Source organism: Lathamus discolor, chromosome 9, assembly GCF_037157495.1.
Source record: "Lathamus discolor isolate bLatDis1 chromosome 9, bLatDis1.hap1, whole genome shotgun sequence".
Taxonomy (NCBI): Eukaryota; Metazoa; Chordata; class Aves; order Psittaciformes; family Psittacidae; genus Lathamus; species Lathamus discolor.
This window is the reverse complement of record NC_088892.1, coordinates 18,770,979-18,783,407: the sequence shown is the minus strand read 5'-3', so window position 1 is coordinate 18,783,407 and position 12,429 is coordinate 18,770,979. Positions and strand designations below refer to the sequence as shown.

The 12,429-nt window shown below is 37.2% G+C and overlaps 1 long non-coding RNA gene across 1 annotated transcript; it reads left to right on the top strand.

Moving 5' to 3' along the window:
* The first annotated feature begins 926 nt into the window (after positions 1 to 926).
* On the top strand, positions 927 to 9,496 carry LOC136019630 (uncharacterized). The gene is made up of 4 exons (XR_010614980.1): positions 927 to 1,099; positions 8,175 to 8,302; positions 8,420 to 8,499; positions 9,175 to 9,496. It is a non-coding gene; the product is annotated as an uncharacterized LOC136019630 (long non-coding RNA).
* Positions 9,497 to 12,429: the final 2,933 nt, after the last annotated feature.

Below are 12,429 nucleotides of genomic sequence, written 5' to 3'. Positions count from 1 at the left end.
GTGTCTGTTTGGTAAGTGTTTGGCTGCTGTAGTCAGAGGATTTAAAGTGCTGGTCAAGAAATGAATTATTTCATATGCCAGAAATTAGTTACACAGAGTGCAGTGAATGCACACAGTGTGAATATCATCAATGGTATTGACATATTGATGAAAATGATAGGTCAGCTTGAAAGACTGTTGTTGGTCCTGAGCTTTTAATTAATAAATGTACAAGTTCTGGCACAGGATATTTCCAAAATCCAGGATAGTTATTTTACAGGTTTTTTTATTCTTTTAATAATTTTTGAAATCCATAATCTTTACAAAGATTACTGAAAGACTGGACAGGAGAGTCATCATTAAAAAATCTTCAAGTGTTTGAAATAGTTTCAGTATGATAAAATGAAGTTGTTTGTTATTAAATGTGTAAACTCAGTAATTTGATATCACTGTACAGAAAATGTTTCTATATGGCTTATTTTTAAAACTATGAATTTTAAGAAATATATTTGTTATTTTGTTTTTTTTTTGACAAGAAAACATACTGAGTGTGGTATAGTCTTTAACAGGAAACTGTGTTTTGAGGAATAACATACTATAAATGTGTTCTGATTTTTTCCCCCCAGATACATTTGGAGAGTTTTCACCAGGTTGTTCATGTTATGCTGAATCTGGATGAACCCAATAATGAGAATTAAACTAGCCCTCAAGATATGGAACAAGTGTGAGTCAAACAAAACAAGCAGAATAAAATGGCATTTTTCAATGTGCAAAAAATTACTCAGGTAAAGCTCTGCTCTAATATAGTTTCCTGTCAAACACAAATCAAACACAAGTTCTTGCTGTTGCTTTATTTAATACAGCTGCTCACAATGATTGCATAATTACAAAAGGAAAACCATGATGGAGAATCAAAAGGCTAGAGCAGTTCTCTCCATCAGCTCCACACATTGCAGTGTCGTGGAGCATTTGCTGTCAGAAATAGAAAGAAACTGTGGAATATTGTTACTCTTAACTCTTCTTTCTTTCCTCTGCAGTATTGCCAGATGTCATTGGACCATTATCTAGCACTTAGTGATAAGAGGAAGCCTAGAGCAACTCCGGACTATCACATATGCAGGTAGGATATAATGCCCTGCTACTGATGACAATAGGTTGTGGAAAAATTGAAGCTGCAAGCAAAAAAAAAAAAAAATATTACAAAGTCTGTTCAGCTAAACATGCTAGCAGAGGACTGTTTAGCTCCCACTGCTCACATTTTATTCATACATCCAGAAGAGTTAATGGTCAGGATATATAGCTGCACATTTGATGTTTCACATGTTTATTATAAATTTAATGTGACTAAACTTTGTTATATTCTACTTGAGAATGCCTTCAGTATGTGTGATTCATTTTGATTACTTGGTACAAAAGTTTCCCCTAATATAAACCCTATTCTTCATTGTCCCAGATTCTCATTTATACAAATTTCTTGTATCATGAATTTTGTACAGATTCCTGACAAGGTCCCCTATGTCACTAAGCTTGTTAAGGTCTGTGCTGCTCCATGTGGTACATCTAAAATCAATTTCAGTCACATTTGACCACTGTGCAGATGGAACATTATTCATGCATTAGACTTTCTAAGTGGGGTAGAGCAGAACCTTACATTTATTCGTTACAATTGTATCTGCATTTTTGTATTATATATGGTTCAGTTACCTTCTGAAGAAGACCAGAAGATGCCTCTGGAGGCAACACAGCATGCATCAGAACTGATTTATACTGTAACATCTGTCAACTTTTCCCTAGGACCTAGTTGTGCCAGGATATACATGTCATTTTTTCTAATGACTTATCAAAAGGTAGAGCCTGACTGTAGAAGGAAGTGTATCATAAGAATGAGTCTGATACTACTTTCTGCCATTTTTCCAAGGAATTGTATTCAATGGGCATTTATGAGCTTGAGGATTTGTAACTTGCACTTTAATGTGCATTTTACCCATACGGTTAACTTTTTTCCTTAATGAATTTCTGAAAATAAGGCATAGAAATGCTGTTGTAGAATGTGTAAGTGTACCTGCAATGAACCACAAAATTTTTCAGGGCTTCATTTTCCTTTCCTATGAAGTTAGCTGAAATTTCAAAAATATCCTCAAACTGACATCCATCTCGCTTCCTCTCCTACCCTAGCAAACAGGAAAGCAGGCATAAGAAGGCTTAGAATAGCCAATGTATTTTATATCACTGATTAGCACAATGACTTGAAAATAGTTCTCTTGCGTCTCATGTGAATATTTTGCCTACTTGTATCTCTCTGTCATTTTGTATAACTACTGCTTAGAATGCCAGTTGAATGACAGTTAGATACTCAGAGGAGTTACCAAAATTATGAAAGATGTAGAACCTTCAATTCCTCTTTTCAGTTTTATATCCATTATTCATTTATTCTATGGTTATTTTGTTTTCTTACTCTTAATTTAACCAGAATTTCCATCCTGACCTCAAAACCCTTTTGTAGCAAACTCCAAATAATAAAGCACCCTTTACTGTAAAATGTTCACATTAATCAAAGACAGGAAGCTGAAAAACAGATCAGATCCGTAACCGTTCCTTTACAAAGAAACTGCATCTTCACCATATTAAAAGCATAAACAGTGATTTCTTCATGAAAAGTGTATTTGTATTAAAATAATTAATATTTGCATTATTGCATATCCTGTTTAGGAAAAACAGTCTTTAATACCATGTGGGGTTCATTGGCATAGATAGGTCCTTGAACCACTTCAGGTCAGTCAGTTTAGTTGTGTGTGAGCATGATGTGAAACTGAGCGTTTTGCCACTGGAGGTCTGATTATTCTCTGTGCTTGGGGAAATCACTAGCTACACTATATCACTTATGAAATAAGTGTGTAAATGAGCAGGAATTTTCCTTTTCCTTAAAAGAGAGGTTGAAATTATAATTTAGCATACACTAGAGCACTCTTAGCCTGTCCTGAAGAGTCCTATTTGTAAGCAAAGTGACAAACCGTAAAATAGCATTTTATTATGATTTCTATTTGGAATTCAAATTACTTTGGTTAATATTAGTTAGACCAAATAATAAATTTCTAAGATTACATGCATTACATGCATAAATACAAAAGTAAAAAGTAAAATTCAAGTATAACTTCAGTTATATATACTATATTGTAAATAACTTCAGTTGGTTTTGCACCTTTTAATTCTGCACCAAGTTTTGTGTCTTTTTGTGATAGTTGGCTTTACTGCTTTTATATTGACTTGGTTTAGCAGACTGGCCTATGTTAGAGTGATTTAGGATGTTACATACTTTTTTATTTTTCTGTTTATATCTCTCTTGTAAGTGAAAATACACTGTGTAATTTGTAGGACATATATTTGTGAGTTAACTACACAAAGTTGTATTTTAAAGTTTGAACATAATGTTGAAGTATAACATAGTTATGCGTTTATAACAGAATGTGAGGTGAAACTGCTGTTCACCTCAGCTATACTGGCTGTTCTGGGGACAGATCATCTTATTGCTTCCTGGGAGTTGACCATATTCTAAATAATCTAATATTCATCAGCTCATGGGAAGAAGTCTGATATGTATGAAATTATCTTAATTAGTGGAGTTATCTAGAATGTGAGGTCTGGCTCCAACCTCTTGCAAAACAGAGCAAATCTAAAAGAAGAAACTGAAAGCTCCCCTTGCAATAGAGAGCATGCAGGACTTGGCACAGTCACCTGAAACATGGCAGGATGAGTGATAGGAACTTGGATAAGCCTTTTTCTCAGGAATTCTCAGTTTGCTCTGTGCAATTCGATATGGTGTGGTGCTTAAAAGCCACCATGGTATTAGTTAACCAACAGCACTGCAAGGAGGTTTATCAGTTTTTATATGGTCCCATAGTCTCTGTGATGAAGTTTCCAAAAGCACGTATGTAAGAAAATTTGGAGCAGACTTGATCAGATCAACCAAGCTTTTTTCCATCCATTCGTTAATGGTTATTCATTTTGGAAAGTAGCAACATAGGGACATGATGAGATCTCTTATATAATTGTCTTGGTTTCACACAAAATTAAAACCTACGTATTACAAGCAGAAAGGAAGATTTAAATCTTGTTCTTTCTGATATTTTCCATCTATGGTTTTACAAACAACTGACCTATACAATCTAGTAGTAGATCATTTGGTGGAAACTAGTTTGCAGGTTTTGGAATATTAGGAACTAGTATGCAGAGAGCCCTAGGTTGCTCAAAGTCTGTGGGAAGTGCATCCATTAATGGTTTTCTAGCTGTGTGTGGGTTTTGTTGTGTTTGGGGGTGTTAATCTATTTACTATCTCCATTTCTACAAGCATTCAGTTCTTGTCCCTTCTTTTGTGTTGCAATGCACAAAAGGTTAACATTTAAGAAAAATAAACATTTTGGTTTTCTCTCTTGATATGTCCACAATAGGGATAATTAATGGTGCCACATTGTCCTCAGAAGGTCAATAGGATCAGAATATTGCATGAAACTGCATCAGAAAACACTGACTTACCATTAACTTTCTGTTCCAGATGTATTGTATTTAAATCTTTGGACCCAAGCTTCGAGTATAATTCTTATTGTTTTGGTCAAGGAAGAGGATTTTTGTCCGTAAACATTCCAAAAACTTGTATGTGGCTGCCAAGCCAAGTATTCTGTCTGGCATTTGTGAGTTAATGAAAGAACTGCTGTAGCTTTGTAGCTGGATTTCAAAATACAGATTCTGGAAAAGTGTATTGCAAATGTAATGTTACCCAAGCCTCTCTTAATGAGAATTTACATAAAGAATGACCCAGTGGAATCGCAGCACTGTATAGTGCTGCTATTTAGGAGAATGGAATCATGTCTCAAGCCTAGAGCAACTTAAAAGTGAGGATTTGAAGCTTTTGGTCTCCGGGGGCAAAGTAAGTGCTTTTCAGTTTCTCAAGCCATTCACTGTTGACTGAAGTAGCCTTCTATAGATAGCTGCTAATAGAAAGACTAAAATTATTCAAATATGCCTAATAGTCAGAAACAATGTAATGTGTTTTATTTTCACTGTGCTTTTCCTTCAGTGAAGAAATAATCACAAGGTGAATGGATTTTTACAGGACAATTATACATATAAAAAATAATAGAATATGGAAAGCGACATCTTACACCTGAAACATTCAGGGTTCCTAGGTCATGGCTAACTCAAGTACTAGGTAGGTCTTTTAGCACTCTTCTCCTGAGAGCTTCCTGTCCCTGATGTTTGTCATATTTAACCTGCCATATCTGTGGTCATATGTATAAACAGACTGAAATATACACTAGAGTGAGAAAACATTCTCCCAGCTATCCAAGGTGCCCAGATGAAGAGATACATTACCATGGAGTCCCCCTATAGTCATTAAGGATTGATGCACACATCTGGAGCATGGTAGTGATTTTAGAGGAATCATATTCTGTAAGTCGTGCGTGTTTTTGTTGGCAGTGCACAAAATCTGCAGTTTCTTTTAAATCCACAGTTATATGCTTGAAGTTTGATGCTTAACTTTAGGTTTAATATTATTTCCAATACTGTTCCTACTTACTGTCAGCATGTGGAACAATTGTTGCATTAATTGTATTAGGAGAAAATATAAAAATGAAGGGTAGTAGAAAATGTAAAACATATCTCAGAGTTGCTGCCTGGAATCTCAACATGTAAGTTTCCATCTGTGTGTTTATATAATGTAAAACATGAAATAGAAATATATGTGTACCAGAAATAAGCAAAAAGAAATATCATTGACAAACTCATCTGGGAGACACAGAGAGAGAGAATGAGAGATGGGTATGCACACACCAGACTACCCGGTGTGGAATTACTTGCTCAGTTAGCAGATTTCAGTGGTGCTAATTGCACTGGTCCTGCACTACATCACCATCATTCTTGCTGAGAAATTTCTCCCCAGGCACAGTGAGGGTCAATGTATGATATTGAGACATTTAATTTGTACTTTTGTATGTTACGTTTATTTTTGTCTGGAAGTATAATCAGAATTTAAGTTAGTTTTTCTAATGCCATGAGCTGTTTAGAGATAGATTTATGAAAATTGCAAGCTTTTTAAAATACATTCTTGAACGAAAGGGAGATTTGTTACCTCAGAAAGCTTTGCAAGTCATAAGTAATTGACCACTACTCCTCTGAAATAGGTTTATGGGAAAATATACATCCTTCTCCTTACATAAATGAAAAAACTGAGATAGAAATGGAGTGATTTCCTCAGGGCCATAAGCTGCAATTGGAATCAAAATTATTACTGAGTAGTTCGTGATTCCAGCCCAATACCTGGCTGTAACAATACTTATAGGGTCTCCCATGCCTGTCTGTCACTCCAAGAATTACTGGCCCTGGGAGCTATTTCTCTGTGAACGACGATCATAGTTTACAGCTTCAGCTTATTCAGAAACAAGTTTGGTGGATGAGTTCTCTTTCTTTAATCTGTCCAAAGTTTCACTTCTAAATATAATTTGTGATTGAGTGATTTAGTTCAGATTGTTGCTAGTGAAAATGCCGCTTCTGTAACTCATTCCATGAAATATTTCCATTTCTGTTAGGAAGTATCAAGTGTTTTGTACTTGGGAGAAAAAATTCTTCATTTCAGTGAATATTACTGCTTCATGCAATTGCATGCTGTAATACCTTTTATTTAGCTGACTTGCAAAGGTTGAAGGGAGGATCAGACTTTCATTACTTTCTGCTTCTGGTGAGGTTAAAAGTGATGCTTTTACCAAGGCTAAGGGAAAAAAGTTTTGATCCACAGAAATCAGGGTTCTACACCTGACACCTTTCAATCTGTGTGAGTTCAGCTATCGGCTGGGATGTTAACAGGTTTTCCTGGGCTTCATTGGTTCCTGTGACCTGTCTAATCAACCCTTCACTGAGATGGTTAAGACATGCAAATAGAATCTGGGCCTCATGTCTTCCTCAAGGCTTTCACGCAGAGCCACTTGTGATGGTCAAGAGACCCTACTTGCGCGTGTCTCCACAGCTCAGCAGACAGAAGGACCTGTTGGCAGCTGGGCACCTGTACTGGTGCCCAGGGCGCTGCCGCTTGGCTGCAGGCCGTGGGGCAGAGCAGGGGTCCTGCTGCACGACAGCAGGGGATGTTTCCTGCGCTCTCTGCCCTGAGGCCGGAGATCCGCTGCCCCGGTACCAACCTGCGCCTGCGCCCGCCTCTCAGGTCAGTGCGGTCCCTGGGGCCGGGGTCACCAGAGACTTGCTGCCGCCTGGAACCTTCCAGAACAGCACTCGGCGCACGTGCACCGAGCAAGTCTGCGCCTGCGACAGGGATCCAGGGGAGCCTGACCCAGCAGAATGGCAGCCCTGCCCTGGGCCTCGCTGGGGTCAGTGACTGACAGGATTAAAAGGGCTGTGACTGCAAGGACTGCAGCTCCCTGAGCGGGACAGCATTGCTGGACCCACAGAGCGGTGATCCTGTTTCTCTGGTTTCTCCTTTCTTTCCTTTCTCTTTTCCTCACACTACGTTGGATATTGAATAAGAACTTGCCAAGAATTTAGTTCCTCCTGACACAGTTTTAAGGAAGTTTACAATAAAACAAATTGTTATTTTTTAACCTCCCAAGGGCCTGTGGTTTCTCTGCCCAGCCTTATAAAAAATCACCTCTCCCTGCACCCACTGGGTGAGATGGAACACCACTAAAAAGAGGTCAGATAAACTGCTTTGGAAACTTAAGACCTAATTCAGTGTCTCTTTTCTTTGGGCCATGCAAGAATCGAACTGCTTTGGTGCCTTAATTGTTGCTATATTTGAGAATGTAGAACTTAAAAAAGAGTCTGAAGATCTCTTAGCACAGCTGAGTTGAACTCACTAGAGCTTGCCTCTGGCAGGAGGAGGTTTATAGCTGCTTCTCAGCATATTTGAAAGAAGATTATTGCTGCTGACGCGTTGCAAAAAGGTAACATTTGTGTGCATCAGTGACTAAATTGCCCTCTATTATACCACATCCCATAAAATGACAAACCTCATCAATAAAAAAATGTAATAAAGAAAGTACTTGGGGATTTGTCTAGCTGTGGGGAACTAGAAGTACTTAATAATGTTGAATAGCTATATCCAGCGGCAGGTGGGAGGAGTTACTGCTTGTTACTGGAAAACTACTGATTGTGGATGACTTCTGGAAAGGTTTTCTTGTTTTCTAATATTCCAGGTAAAGAAAGGAGTTACAAGTGAAGACTGGTGGTTGCCAGATGACCCTACAGGCTAAGAGAGTTGGAAGAGCAAGTATATTGAAGAGATTAATATGACTCTGAAGTAGCATCTCTAGTTCACTGGCAGGTAAATTGCCTTGTTGATGAAAGATAACAGCTTTAATTAATTTTAGTTTTTTCAATCTCTGTAAATACAATGTTATTCTTCAACTGTGACAAAATGTTACCTTTATTTCTGCCTAAGGTAAGAAAGGTACATAGCAATGTGTGTTCCCCTGACCCATGACTTCTCTGTTGTCTTTCTTCTAGCAAGTACAAGGACAGGTACAGTTTTGTTTTTAAGTGGCATACCGATAGTATGCACCAATATTTCTTTTTAAAAGTGTAAATCATATTACAGAATGCCAAAAATGAAAAATACTAATGTTAGATTCTGGTCATCAGTTTGATTTCAAGAGCATCTATAGGTCTTAAGTCTTAATCTTACAAATTATTAGACATACTCTTTTCATCATTGATAAGAGTAATCCTGTTTATTAAAGCTTCTATTCTTGTCCCTGTAAAGGCGGTACTATGTGCACAGTAACATCAGGAATTAAAGCTTTCTTAATGCTATGTTTTAGCTTGCCACAGCGAAGTATTTCCTAAACTAGAATCTGTTCTCTGAACGAGACCAAGTACTTACACAATTTTGCTTTCATAGTAGTGTGGTACCCACCTATGGAAAATGACAGGTGTTTGGAAATTTCTCTTGCCTTGACATAAAATGATATAAAAAGTCATACAATTAAGGACAAAATAGAGTATTTAGATTATAATTTCATTTTTTTAACAGACATCTTTACATTTAATGATTGACTATAAGGACATGCACTTCTTTTGAACATGCATCTAATGGGTTGAGAAGATGTAGCCTTGGGGTAGATAGGCTTCAAGGTATATGTTTTCTACCTTTCATCTCTGTTAAAGCAAATTTAATCTTTTATTCTTTGATTTTAGCCAAGGTTTACCATCTATATCACAGCAGAAGTGTGATGTAAAGTATAAAAGGCAACAAAAAGGGAAAATTTGGGAACTGAGGAAGACTGGAAAACAGAAAGAGTCCTGCATGTATTTAATTTGCTTTTTAGCTCTGGAGGTGATCTATTCCTGTGCATTTTATATAAGCTGTTTGTAATATCCTGGCCTCAGTCAGTGAAGACTTAGTTTAAAACAGAGGCCTGCTTTTTCAGACGAAGCTGAACTAATGCTTACTCAGTCCATCATTTAGGATTATGTTTTTGTCTTAATTTTGGCAGATGTTTCTTTGAACCAAGCAGGATCATACTACTGTTACTTCTAGCTTTTGTCCTCTGATGTGGGGTTTTCGAAGTTTAACAGCAAGTGAGTTCATAGATTGACCTACACTTTCAATGAATTTCAAGAACTATCAATGTGACATTGTTATGGGACAGGTATAAAAGCTACTTTTAGAATTAAGATTTGCAGTATTCAATGCGTTTGAGTGTTGAGAATTTTTAGATGAATTCTGTTTATCTGATAAATGCCTTTGAATTTCAGAGGGAATTATATCTTCATCTAAGCTTGTCTAAAATACTGAAACTTTGTGAATGTTAGAATAGATAATTAATAGGAAAAGTCAGCAAGACATTCATTGCTTTCTTACTAGTTAAAAGCTTTGCTTTACCAGTTTCTATTTTACCAGACTTCTACAGATATTAAAAGTTGGTTTTTTTTTTTTTTTTTCTGAAAAACACATTTTTTTGATTACACTAGTCTTTTGGTATGTTATAAAATCCTCTGCTACTTTCATGGTGATTATTAGCAGTAGGCTTTCTTTTGTACGTCAGGTTGATAACTTTCAAATGTGTGACTTTTTAGGTAGCAGACAATGCTTTTCTGGCTGCCTCATGTTGCTTTGAATTAACTTTAAATCAAGGACCTGAGGAAGGCTGCCCTTACATAAACTAATCACTGATGAAGCTACCATTGATTAACTGTTATGCTTTCATTGATTGCATGGTTACAGTTACACAGAAAGATTTCAAACTTTATTTGTGTAGTATTCCTAAATCATAAAAGAGCATTTTGTGTATTATGTGCTTTATGGTGTGAATGTCAAGTGTAAATCAGAAAGAAAGATTTTTTTTTTCCCTTAAAGTGCCAAGAACTTTTATATACATTATTCTTGATTTGGTAGCATAAGGATTTCTTAAGCTATTCTCTTAAATAAATAAATAAGTAGGTTTAGGTTTTCCAACATTATAATGGGAAGTGGCTGTAGCTGCTATTATTCCATTCTATGAATAACTGTAAATTCCACTGTAAATAACAGTGAATTAATAGCATTTTCCATCTGAGATTCTCAAAACAGGTCATCAGACACTTAAAACCTCTGAAGAATAGAATGACCCACAGTGAGGTTTGGCCACAGAAGGAGATGTTTTGCTGTGGAAATGGAAGAGCAGCCCACTTCCTGCACGTGCTGTAAGCTGCCCTGATGCATTTAGTACAGCTCCCAGTTGGGTGTTGCTCTCCTGTGCCATCTGGAAGGCAAGTAGGAGATGCCAATATGTGCAGAAGAGTATGAGAAGACATGTTCTATTTAGGTGAAAGTCTCTCCTCTACAGTCCCTCCTATGAGAAGCAGTCTTTCTGAATCTCTTCCTATATGTAATGATATATTTCATGTACCCCAGCTTACCTTTTTGAGCACCTTAGTGTCGCAGAACTGTAGTACTGCTGTGTTGGGAAGAGCAAGAAGTGACTTTTCATACCATTATTTTTGCAATTATCTAGTCAAGGTTAAGCTAAGGAGAGTCCCCTACTGTTTATGCCTCCCATATCTAGGGTACAGCTGTCTTTACCTGCACTTTTGAGTGCTGGACATTATTTTTCTTGGCTATTTGATCCAGTTAATTATTTTGCAGCCTCCCAGCTATATCCTTGACTCTTTGTGAACTCATGTTCCAACTGAAGGCCAAGATTTTTTTTTCTAGGGGAGCAAAAAATGTTATGTCACTAATACATGCAGGAGGCATACTAACTACTAACGTATGCCCGTAAGGAATAAGGTTACTATCCCATCTTGGATTAGCAAACCTGAACTTCATGCCATTTTATTTCATTTTCTTCTTCACTTTCATTTAAAAAATTCTACTGGCTTTTGGGGAAGGAGATTATTCCCATTGTTTGTCTTGTGGGAGTAAGCAGAGCTCTCCAGTATGTCTGTTGCTTTGAATTAGATGTTAGAGATAGACTACCTCATTAGTGCACTTTCCTAAAGGGGACTCAAATATTTTAAGCTCTGTTCTGTTTTAAACACTGTTCCGTTCTGATCCTGTTCTGCTCTGACAAGTGAACCTTAAAGCAAGCATAGCTGTGCTGACTGCTTGAATTCTAGCCCTTCACTTCTGCAGGATTCAGTACCATCTTCTTTAGTATTAGTTGTGTCAGACTTTCATGATGTAAACTGAACTACAAACTGCCCAGAGAATTGCAGCTGAGCCAGGCTCTAAGTGGTGTGATAGCAGCCTCCTTGAAAAATATGGGATGCTCTTTCCCCCTTCTCCAAATCCACATTCTTTCCTTTTTGTGTCATCTTATTCTTGTTCTATTAATGTCTTGCCGTCATTGAAGTTCCACCATCGAAGTCATATGTACCACTAGATACAAATACTGCAGTAACTTTTATAATATTTTCTTTTTTATTGGCATCTGCTTTGCCTTCCTGCTTTTGCTTTTCAGAAGGTGGCCTGTTGTCCTGGGTTCAGCAGTAGCAGTCATTTTTCTCCTTCTTAGTAGCTGGTGCAGTGTTGTGGTTTTGACAATGTTTTTTGTCGTGGCTGGACCCAGGACACCTATTCTCAGACTGCAGTGACATAGAGCCCTCAGCTGAACCCATACTTGTTCCTGAATATAATGGAAAGGACAGTTTGGCAGTCTGGATGTGTGGGATGCAGTTTGGATGTATTTCTGAAGTAATTTCAGAAAGAGTAGCTTTGACCAGTATTTGATCATGTTTCTGCTATTTGTCAGGATTATATTCCACTATGGTTTGTTTTGGAGTATGTTTTTTGTTTTTCTGATCAGGCAGGGACGTACAACTAGTTGTCAGAAAAACAGTAGTCCTATTTAACAAATGAGAAATACATGTAATTAACAGTATTGTGGTACGGATGCCTGAGATCACATAGAGGTTATTTGGGATTTTCAGACTGTTTTCAGAGATGATATGGATAGGGACATGCATTCA